General features: G+C 34.2%; 1 pseudogene; it reads right to left on the bottom strand.

The window, feature by feature from the left end:
* Positions 1-2230: 2230 nt before the first annotated feature.
* Positions 2231-6343, bottom strand: LOC115983612 (annotated as a pseudogene).
* Positions 6344-10287: the final 3944 nt, after the last annotated feature.

Raw genomic sequence — 10287 nt, 5'->3', positions numbered from 1 at the left:
AAAAAAAAAAAAAAAAAAATCTCAACCTAGAAAAACACATCTCAAGAAATTTTTTACCTTGCTCTTAGATCCAACAAACAAAGAACACAATAACAAACTAGCAAACCCAAAAATTAAAATCCAAAAATTAAAAATCTCAAAATCACCATTTTCTCAAACCTAACAAAATCATCAAATCCTAAAAAGCCCCAAAGTAATCAATTCAACAAAAAAATCTCAAACTTAGAAAAACCCATCTCAAGCAAGTTGAACCCAACAAACCCACCTCAAGAAAAACCAGATCTGGTGGCCATGCTCCCCACCAACGAGCTCTTCTCCGACGGAAACCCGACCCAAATAATACCTAGACTCAATTCTATGACTTGTACCAAGGGATCCAAGTCTCGATCCCAGTTTGCAACATCTACGAACTCCCCACCGCCCCTTAATACCTCTTTGATGAAGAAGCTTGCCGGAGCCGCCGTAATCTCAGCGAAAACCTCACCTTCTTCATCGACTGCGGCTACCTCCTTGGAGCTCGAGGCAGCGGAGCTTTTAGCCTCGTCGCCAAAGTCAAATCGTTCGAGCCCAGCGACGTCGCGAAGCTCCAGGCCAATCAGGTGCTCTAGGCCACCAGATCTGGGTTTGCTTAAGGTGGGTTTACTGGGTTTCAACTTACTTGAGATGTGTTTTTCTGGGTTGAGATTTTTTTTTTTTTTTGGGTTGGTTGAGATGAGAGAATAGTGTGTGGCCGTGTAGTTTGAGTTTGAGATAAGAGAATAGAGTTTGAGTTTGAGATGAAAAAAAGAAAAAGTTGTGGCCGGTTTAAGAACAGTGTTCAGGTTTGGATCTTATGTTAATTTTTTGGGTTTTAAAATTTTTGGGTTGGTGTTCTTGTTCAAGAAACTTTTAGATCTTAATTCATGTAAATTTTAGTTTTTAATTCTATTTTTATTTTTATTATTTAGTTAAAATTAATAAATTATTTTTTAAATTTATATGCTGATGTGTCATGGGTGATGTGACATTTTTTATAATATTTTAACTTCTTCGGCAACCACCTTAGCTATTTTCGTCGGTTGACTAACGAAAAGGACAAAAATAACATGCATTAATTGGTTTAGAGACTAAAAGTTGTAAAATTAAAATGTATGGACCAAAATGGAAAAAAGTCAAAATGTAGAGACTAAAAGTGCATTTACGCCTTAATAATATTTAAAAATTATGGTAAAAATGTAGAAATAAAAAGGGTAATAACATGACTATTGAGGTAGTTTAACTAGAATGTAGCAATATTAAATGCTACACTTCAGCTTTTAAATATATATATATATATATATATATATATATATATTTATTTATTTATATATGTGAAAGGGGTTGGCGTTAAAGACTATTTGGGATAGGTTTTGGCTTTATGGTGGAGAGCATTACACGGAAGGTACATATCTTGAATACTATAAAGTTTTGGCTTTATGATGGAGATAGGGCCAGAGGAGAGGAAGAGTAGTAGAAGGAGGGAAGAGAGAGAGTATGGCGTTAGAAAGCAGAGGGGTTGGCGTTAAAGACTACTGGGTTAGGTTTGGGCTTTATGGTAGACATCATAAACGTAAGGTACACACACACACACACACACACACACACACACATATATATATATATATATTGACTACTTTAAAGCTTGGGCTTTACGATGGAGATAGGGTTGGAAAACAATTGGAATATATATTTTTAATAGTATTTAAAAATTATGGTAAAAATGTAGAAATAATAAGGATAATGATATGACTGCTGATGTGGCATAATTGAAACGTAGCAACATTAAATGCTACGTTTCAGTTTTTAGATATATAATAATATATATAATAGGTATTTTGACCACATGGAACAATTATTACCATGCATACAAATAAAAATTGTGTAGTTGTGGTCAATAAGTATGGGCTTTACGATGGAGATAGGGTTGAAAAGCAATTGGAATATATATTTAACAGTATTTAAAAATGATGGTAAAAATGTAAAAATAAGAAAGGTAATGACATGACTACTGATGTGGTTTAACTGGAGTATAGCAATATTAAATGCTATGTTTTAATTTTTAGATATATATAGATATAGACATAATTTGATTTTTTGACCACATGGAGCAGTTATTACCATGCATACAAATAAAAATTGTGTAGTTGTGGTTAATATGCTAGTAAAGCACATTATCACATTATAGTAGTATCTTAAATGGACAAAGTGACCCTTAAATTCCAGGCCCCATTGGCACACCAGTCATTGGAATCCATGACTCCCCCTGGATAAACTTACTAATTGTAAAAGGACTAGCTTCCTGAGGATTTTTAAGCACATGAAAACCAAGCCATTGCACCCTCCCTTTAGTAGAGGCACCAACACCTGTTTTCATATACTCCCCGAATAGTGTAGAAAGTGCAAAGTCTCCTAGCCATTCTATCCACCCCTTTGGATCAATTAGACCATCTAGGTCTGTTTTCATATACACAGTCCTAGAATATCTTTTCCATGGCCTACCCAAGTAAGTTCTAAATGAATTTTTTACACCAACAAAATCAGGTGCTGGCCTAACCCGTGAACCTTGAATTGAAATTCCTGAATTTTCATATGGATCATCTCTACCTTGTGCTGTTATGATGTTGGCTTGGTGGTCCATTGGCCTCCTGACAAAGATGTCACAGTTTTGGAAGACTACTGAGGCATCACCGAATATGAAATCGATTGTGCCATATATGTGACAATCGCGATAAAATTGCCTTAGGGAGTGCACTAAAAGAGTGTCTTGGTACCCTTTGAATCTGCATCGATAGAACACAGCATGGTCTGACATCACCCTTAGGGCCACTGCTTGCTGCTTTTGGGGACCTGCTGTTCAATGCAAATATGATTTGGTAAAACACAAAATTGTTATAATATTCAGATAGAAGTGACAAGATAAGTTGAAAAATGATGGGTGAATAAATATTCATTATTGGGAACCTATTGGCTAAATGAAAATAGTTATACTGTAAATATATATTACCTATATTGTTTCATTGAAGGTAAGTAGTGTTACATCAACGACATATTAACTCATTCTCAAAAAAAGAAAAAAAAAACATATTAACTAAAGAGATTAAATTCTATATTCTCAAAAAAAAAAAAAAAAAACATATTAACTAGATGAGATTAAATTCTATAAGGATATGGTGTAAAATGCCACATCATCATATTACATATCAAAGAATAGGTACAACCACAATCAATCAATTCTAATACACATTTGAAAATCAAACTTTTTTTTTTTTTTTGAGAAAGATTTGAAAATCAAACTTAATTGTGAGTTTTATTAAGATGTTATTATGTGAGGTAGGATTATGTATTGAGTTTTAAGTAAAAAACTGATGTGATAATCTTTTATTGGATGCTGTAAAACATGAGTTTTACACCAAATCCCTATCAAGTTTGGACTCTAAATAAATTACTAATAACTTTCTTTCTTTTGGATTTATAAGCTATTGCATAAATCTATTGCTTATATGATAAAATGTATAATATCCATAACATTAATAAAATTTTCTCATAATTTCTTTTTGAAAGAAAATTTTCCTTTACTATGCTATTAATCGATGTTTAATATTATTCATTTTTTCTTTTTAATTTGGTATTACATTTCCAAATGAAATATTACAGAGTCAACATTATTTAATATTTTTCAGTTATTATTCTCACCGGATTTGTATCTCAACTTTTTTTGTTTTTGTTTTTGTTTTTTTTTTTTTTGGAGCATTGCATCCGATTTTAGCATTAGAGAAATGTTCTTGGTACTCTTTAAGGCAAAATTTATCCTCACCCTAGTCCTTCGTATCAGCATAAAAACATTTATAAATATTAAGGGTGTGTTTGGATACCGCTTATTATTGAAAACTAAAAACTAAAAATACTGTAACAAAATAAATTTTAAATATGTGAATAGTGCTGTAGAATCCAGTTTTGAAGTTATTTTTGCTTAAAAAAGTATTTGCGGGTCCCGTGAACAGTACACAGAACCCACTGAAAAACGTGAGATGCATCTGAAAAGTGCTATTTAACACTATCCAAACATACACTAACTAGCTAAGAGCTTGTTTGGTAAGAGATTTCTAGTAATGTTGTTTAAGTGTTGTAAAAATATATGTATGTGAAAAAGTATTGTGAAAAGACGTGTTCTTTTGTTTAAACAACGAAAACTGTTATTCAAACAACATTACCAAACATGCCCTAAATGATATTTTCTTTTATCATTCTTACCAAATGTAGCTGAGTTAAAAGTTGTAAAACCATCTGGGACATTTCGGTTGCTAGTGACAATTGTTTTGTCCATGCCATCACCTACCAACATGACATTCTTCATGTTCCTTTCAATTTCCACATTCTCATTGTAAACTTCAGATTTCACATAGATTATCACTCTTTGGGATCGAATGCGACTCATTCTGGAAAGAGCAGCAACTGCATCGTTGATTGTTCTGTGAGTGCCAGACCCATCTTTTGCCACTATGAAACTGGCCTTTGAAGTTGCTGGATTCCATGATAATGAATTGCCCCCATTTTGGTCCATTTTTTGTCCATTTGGCTTTCCTAGAAAAACAAAATTGAAAGAATATTTAAGTTCAATCTTACAAAAACCTTATTCAGAAAGAAAGAGAAACACAGTTGGTATTTTGTTTTTGTGCACGTGCCCATACCATAATTTTTTGGGTTTATGACCTGCCCAATGGGCTGTGCAGATGGACTGGTCTCCATGTCTGTTTTACATGTATGGGTTTTTCTTCTAAATGATGCAGATGGCTCCAGCCCATCTGTAGTCTTCTTTTTTTTTTCATAAAAAGTATACTGGGCTAGTGGTTGTATATGTGGAAAATAAGTCAGGTAAGTTTGAGGCTAGAGACTAAAGGGATGTTTAGTATGTGCACTTAAAAATTGAAAATATGTGTTTGAAAATATGTGTGAAAATACGTGTTAATAAAAGATGTGTGAAAAAATGTGTAATATTGTTTAAAAACTGAAAATATGTATTTAAGTAGGTGTACCAAACGCTCACTAATAATCGGAATTTTAATGGGCTAGTAAATGATTTAACATTTAAAAAAAGAAAGGAAAAGAAAACAAATGAATTAATTGATAAACAAAAATATTGTAGTGGCAATACCAAAAAAAAAAAAAAAAAAAAAAAATTAAGGAAGAATAGAATATCAAGAAGTCAAAATATTAATATTACTAAGAGACTTGTAGTCCAGCATCATAGTTTATTTGTTTGTTTGTTTTTTTTTTTTTTTTAAAGGAAAAACTAGGGTTCAAATCCATACTTACAAGTAATAATTGGATAAAAAAAAAATACCATTAATATTTGTGTGAAAAGCTTAATCGCTATATAAGTTTAGATAGGATGGAGACATTTGAACTATTAATCTTCGTTTCATGAGACGTGATCCGCCAAAAGTTATAATATCCTAAGTTTTTCTTTTATAATTTTATTCAGAATTAGTTCAGATTCACGTTGAGTTTATCATTTTTTATATCCACCCCAATAGCCCAAGTTACTCATTTTTTTGGCCATTAGGTTACTCGTATTTAATAATGATACTTCTAAGTGCAACATGTAATCGGAAAGAACAATGTTTTTTTTTTATTTTTTTATTTTTTTATTTTTATGAAATCCGGAAAGAACAATGTTAAATGTACATATTACAAAATTTTTTTATATAAAATTTACCAACATATGCATAATGAATGTGATTAATAGACTTTAACATCATAATAAATAAACATTTGAATTGTTTTTGACAATTGATGACACATGAATTATTAAGTCTTATATGGTAAAATTTATCACATCCCTAATGTTAATCATGTTTTTTTAACCTTCAATTTAAAATATTACATGCCACCAGGTGAGACAAACAGAGCAACTATATATAGTTATATACCACTTACCCTTTGTCTTGCCCACACTCTTCCCATACAAAGCAAGAGCTTCACTCAATAACATGGTAAAATTTTTTACCACTTCATGAGCCTCAGCAAAACCCTTCTCACCCAACCCACCCAAGCAACTCCTATGGTTCGCCAAAACACCACTTAGCCACGTACGAGCATCATCATGTGTGTAACTCTCATCGGAGAATAACCGAGCAAGCCGGGACTCACTCTCATCGTAGAGCTTAGCACAGTCACTAAGAGACATACCAACATGATTATTCCAATCTTGGCTAGATTTATGTAATGCCACAAAGGCTTGGACCCAATTTCGAGCTTGCAAAACTTGGGTATGAGCCATTTGTACCACCTCCAACTCTTGGAGGCAAGAGATAGTGGTAACCATGGCTAAGAGGAGAAGAAAGGTAGTGACACAAATAGACATATTTTTTGTTCTATGAAGAGTGATAAAAATGCATGGGCTTAGTTTGAGCTGTCTTAGTTATAGATAGGTGAGTGAAGCATGAAAACACATGGATCATTGTTGCATACAAGTGTCATGAGTAAGGGTGATAGACTGAGTATGTGGAGGTCGATCCCTTGAAAGCATGAAACTATGGATAAGCGGTGCTATGTAGCAACCAAAAAAAAAAAAAAAAAAAAAAAGGATGATCTAATAAAATCGAATAATGTTCAAATTTCTTCTTATTATTTTCGAACTTTCTCTTAATAAAATAAGAAGACCGGATCTTTGATCCATATAGAACAATTTCTAAATCATATTTCTATTGTAAATACTACGCTATTGAACCAAAAAAACTCTACGCTAGTAATCTTTGAACCAAAATGAAATACATCCCTCATACACAAGAGGTACATACAGGGTGGATTAGTCATATTTACCTAACAAAATGATTTAGGCCTACATAATGACTTTTACCTTTATAGAATTCATTTCATTGTTGCTATGTAATCATGCAATTTTTGAAATTCATAGGTTCTTAATTTCATATATCATTGTCTAAGAGCTTATATTTTATTGCTATGTACTCTTATACAATAGATATATTGAGTACATGCTATACCTCTTCTTTCAAAGTTTGAAATAGTTCAACAACAAATAATAGTTACCGTGACATGGTTTTTTCATTGACTTATAGTGGTACATTGTTTTTCATTTTCAATGATATATAACTAGCTAGTACGTAGTTAGAGTTGATTTTTGGATTAAAAAAATATGGAGAAACGTATTAGAGATGCACTAAATTTTCAAAGTACATATTCGTTAAAAAAAAAAAAAAAGAATTGTTAAATAATATTTTGGCCACATGTCACATGTGCAAACAATATGTAATAAACTATGAGATGAGAAGCTAAAGTACGTTAAGAATATTTTATTCCCGTGTGGTCTGCCTAGCTCTTATGGGAGACAATCTAAGTTCAACTTCTCTTCTCTCACCCTCTTTAATGTATGGAAAAAAAAAGGACAAAAAAGAGGGTTTTCAATCAATATTCAGAACCTACTTTCATTTAAAACTTCTCTTGGAGTCATGGAAAAACAATGATACCAATGGCAGTAGAAGTATGTATAGTTGGGTGATTATTAAGAAACAACGTGTTTAGGAAAGAGTAAGCTCAGGGTGATTTGGCAATAGGTTGTAGCTTGTGTACGTGTTTGGTTTCCATCACTAAAATTACATTGCAATGAATAAATTTTGGCTTTGCCGTTCGGTTCCTTGTTTTGGATGTGAAGCTGTGAACAGCAATATCGACTGCCAAAAAGTACAGAGACAAACTATAAAACAGTGACGAAATTACAAAATATAACACCTTATTATTGGTTATATTAAGTAATGTATTATGAAATCAATTAAACACTCTTTTATTTATAGGTTAGTTTATATCTTTTCCAAGAGGCGGAAGTTTTCTTCACTACGAAATCAATTAAAGACTTAATATTAACCCAAAAAAAAAAAAAAAAAAAATAGCTGCTTTTCTTTTTCTTTTGCTCTCTCTTTGTCACTATCTCTTTAATTAGAATTTTTTTTTTTTAATAAGTCAATCCTTTCTTAGTTGTAACAAGCATCCCATTTCACAATTTACATTGATAGAAAGTATTGAAAATAATATGGCCTGCTTAATTGTTCAACATTTTTTTTACTCCCCTCTCTCTCTCTCTCTCTCAATGCTTTTTTCTCTCCTATTCCCTTCTAATTTGGGTATGGTAGCACAAGTGGTTTGGAGCCGATTGGTTTGGGTGTGAGGTGTGATTTGGTGTTATGCGGTTTTTATTTGCTTGATTTTGGATTTAAAGTTTAAACGTGTGTTGGCTAGTCCCATATTTGACCGAACCCACCAATCAAACCTAAGATCTAGAGATTATTGGACAACTGTGGGAGTCCTTTCCAATAACATTTTATTTGTGCTCTTTCCAATGAAATCACATTTGCACAATTTCCGCGTCATTTAATCGTGGTTTAATTGAGATATATAATCATTATCAAGGTTTATGACACTTTACTTAAAAATGGTTAAGTTTTTGGCCAATTTTCAATATTTTCCCTATATTTTGGTCATTTTGAGTCTAATCTAGGCCTATGTGTAGTCGGCCGATTTTTGGTTATTCTTTGTCAAATTTTTGTCAACCATAGTCAAATTTGATCAAATTTGGTCAAAGTTTTTTTTAAGATGTATTCAAGTGAGATAAGAGAGATTTTAGTGGTCTTGTGATTTTTTCGAGTTCGTTTGACTGTTGTTCAAGCTTGGTTAAAGAGGATAATTTGCTAATTTTGGCTCTTGATTCAAGAAACTGGTCGATCCAACATTCGATTAGGACAAATTAACTTAATCAATATATATGTCATTTTTCACATATGCTCTCCTCTACGTAGGAGCTCTCCCTCTCGTTATCGAGTGTTCTCCCTCCCTTAGATTCCCTTAAGGGCTTGCCTTTTCTTTTTCTTTTTTCATACAATCATGGCCGAAGATGTGATAAACAGTCTGGAGAATATGAAGCTAACAACCGAAGAAGAGGAGGTGATCACAGTTCCGGATGAAGGTCGAAAAGATGAAATAGAGAGTTGCAATCTGAGTTTGATAGGGAAATTTCTTACATGTAAGCCCTTCAATAAGAGAGCGGCACAGAATACTCTGAGAAAAGCATGGGGCTTGGATGACAGGGTTCAGATTTTGGAAGTGGGAGCAAGTTTGTTCCAATTCAAATTCCAAACCGAATTTGACTTGGACAGGGTGTTGAGTGGGGGCCCTTGGACTTTTGATAATCAGGCGCTTCTGTTGTGCAAGTGGCAGAAAGGTATGACGGCGAGTAATGTAAAATTTGATTCACTGTCCTTATGGGTCCAGATTTGGGGTGCACCATTTGATATGTTTTCTACCAAGGTAGCAAGTGAAGTAGGCAGCAGGATGGGAGTCGTGGAAGAGATTGAAAAAAGGCCAAAACAGGAAGCACAGAGTCTTTTCATGCGAGTTAAAGTCTCTCTTCCATTATCTAAACCACTCCGAAGAGGTGGTTATATTGCAGGATCAGATGGAGGACGTTCTTGGGTTACGTTTAAATATGAGAGGCTTCCTATGCTCTGTCACTATTGTGGTGTTCTCGGGCATGACACTCGCCACTGTGCTGGCCATTATGCGGTGCTGAAGAATGAAAAGGAGGTGACATGCCAATATGGGGATTGGCTGAAATCTGTGGGAGTCCGTTATGCGTCACCGTCTAAGAAAAAACCAAGTCAGTTTTCTGCATCTGAGAACAGCGGCGGAGACAAGATGACGGCGGCGGTTGGTGTTCAAACAAAAAACCCTACTGAAGGAGTAAATGATGAAAAAGGAAAGAGCAAGGATCAAGGGACCGGTACTAATTTTCAGGCGGTTACCAATCTAAGCAATGAAGAAACAACGTCAGTTACGGATAACATATCTCCTATTAATTCGGAGACTATTCTGGAAGTGCCAGCTACACGTGGGGAGTTGCATGCGGGCGGTGAACTTACTAAAAATGGGCCCATTGTGGGAAATCACACAGCGAGGCCCAAGTGGACTAGAGTGATTAGGATGGAGTGTGGGCCTAGGATTGCAGAGCTATGTCAACGAAAAGAAATATTAGGGAAGAGGGACTCATCACAGTTTAACATGCAGGAGGCAGGGGACGATGAGGAAATGCATGTGGAGAAGCGGGGACGTGTCCAAGATGATCAAATTCACATTACAGCGGCGGGGGTGCCTGAACACCCTTGCCGATCACAATGAGGCTGTTAAGTTGGAACTGCCAAGGGCTTGGGAACCCTTGGACAGTTCGAAGCCTTTGCAAACTTGTGAAGGATCAAGCTCCCA

The sequence above is a fragment of the Quercus lobata genome, chromosome 4 (assembly GCF_001633185.2).
Source record: "Quercus lobata isolate SW786 chromosome 4, ValleyOak3.0 Primary Assembly, whole genome shotgun sequence".
Taxonomy (NCBI): domain Eukaryota; kingdom Viridiplantae; phylum Streptophyta; class Magnoliopsida; order Fagales; family Fagaceae; genus Quercus; species Quercus lobata.
The sequence above is the reverse complement of the archived record's forward strand: the minus strand, read 5'-3'. Positions and strand labels throughout refer to the sequence as shown.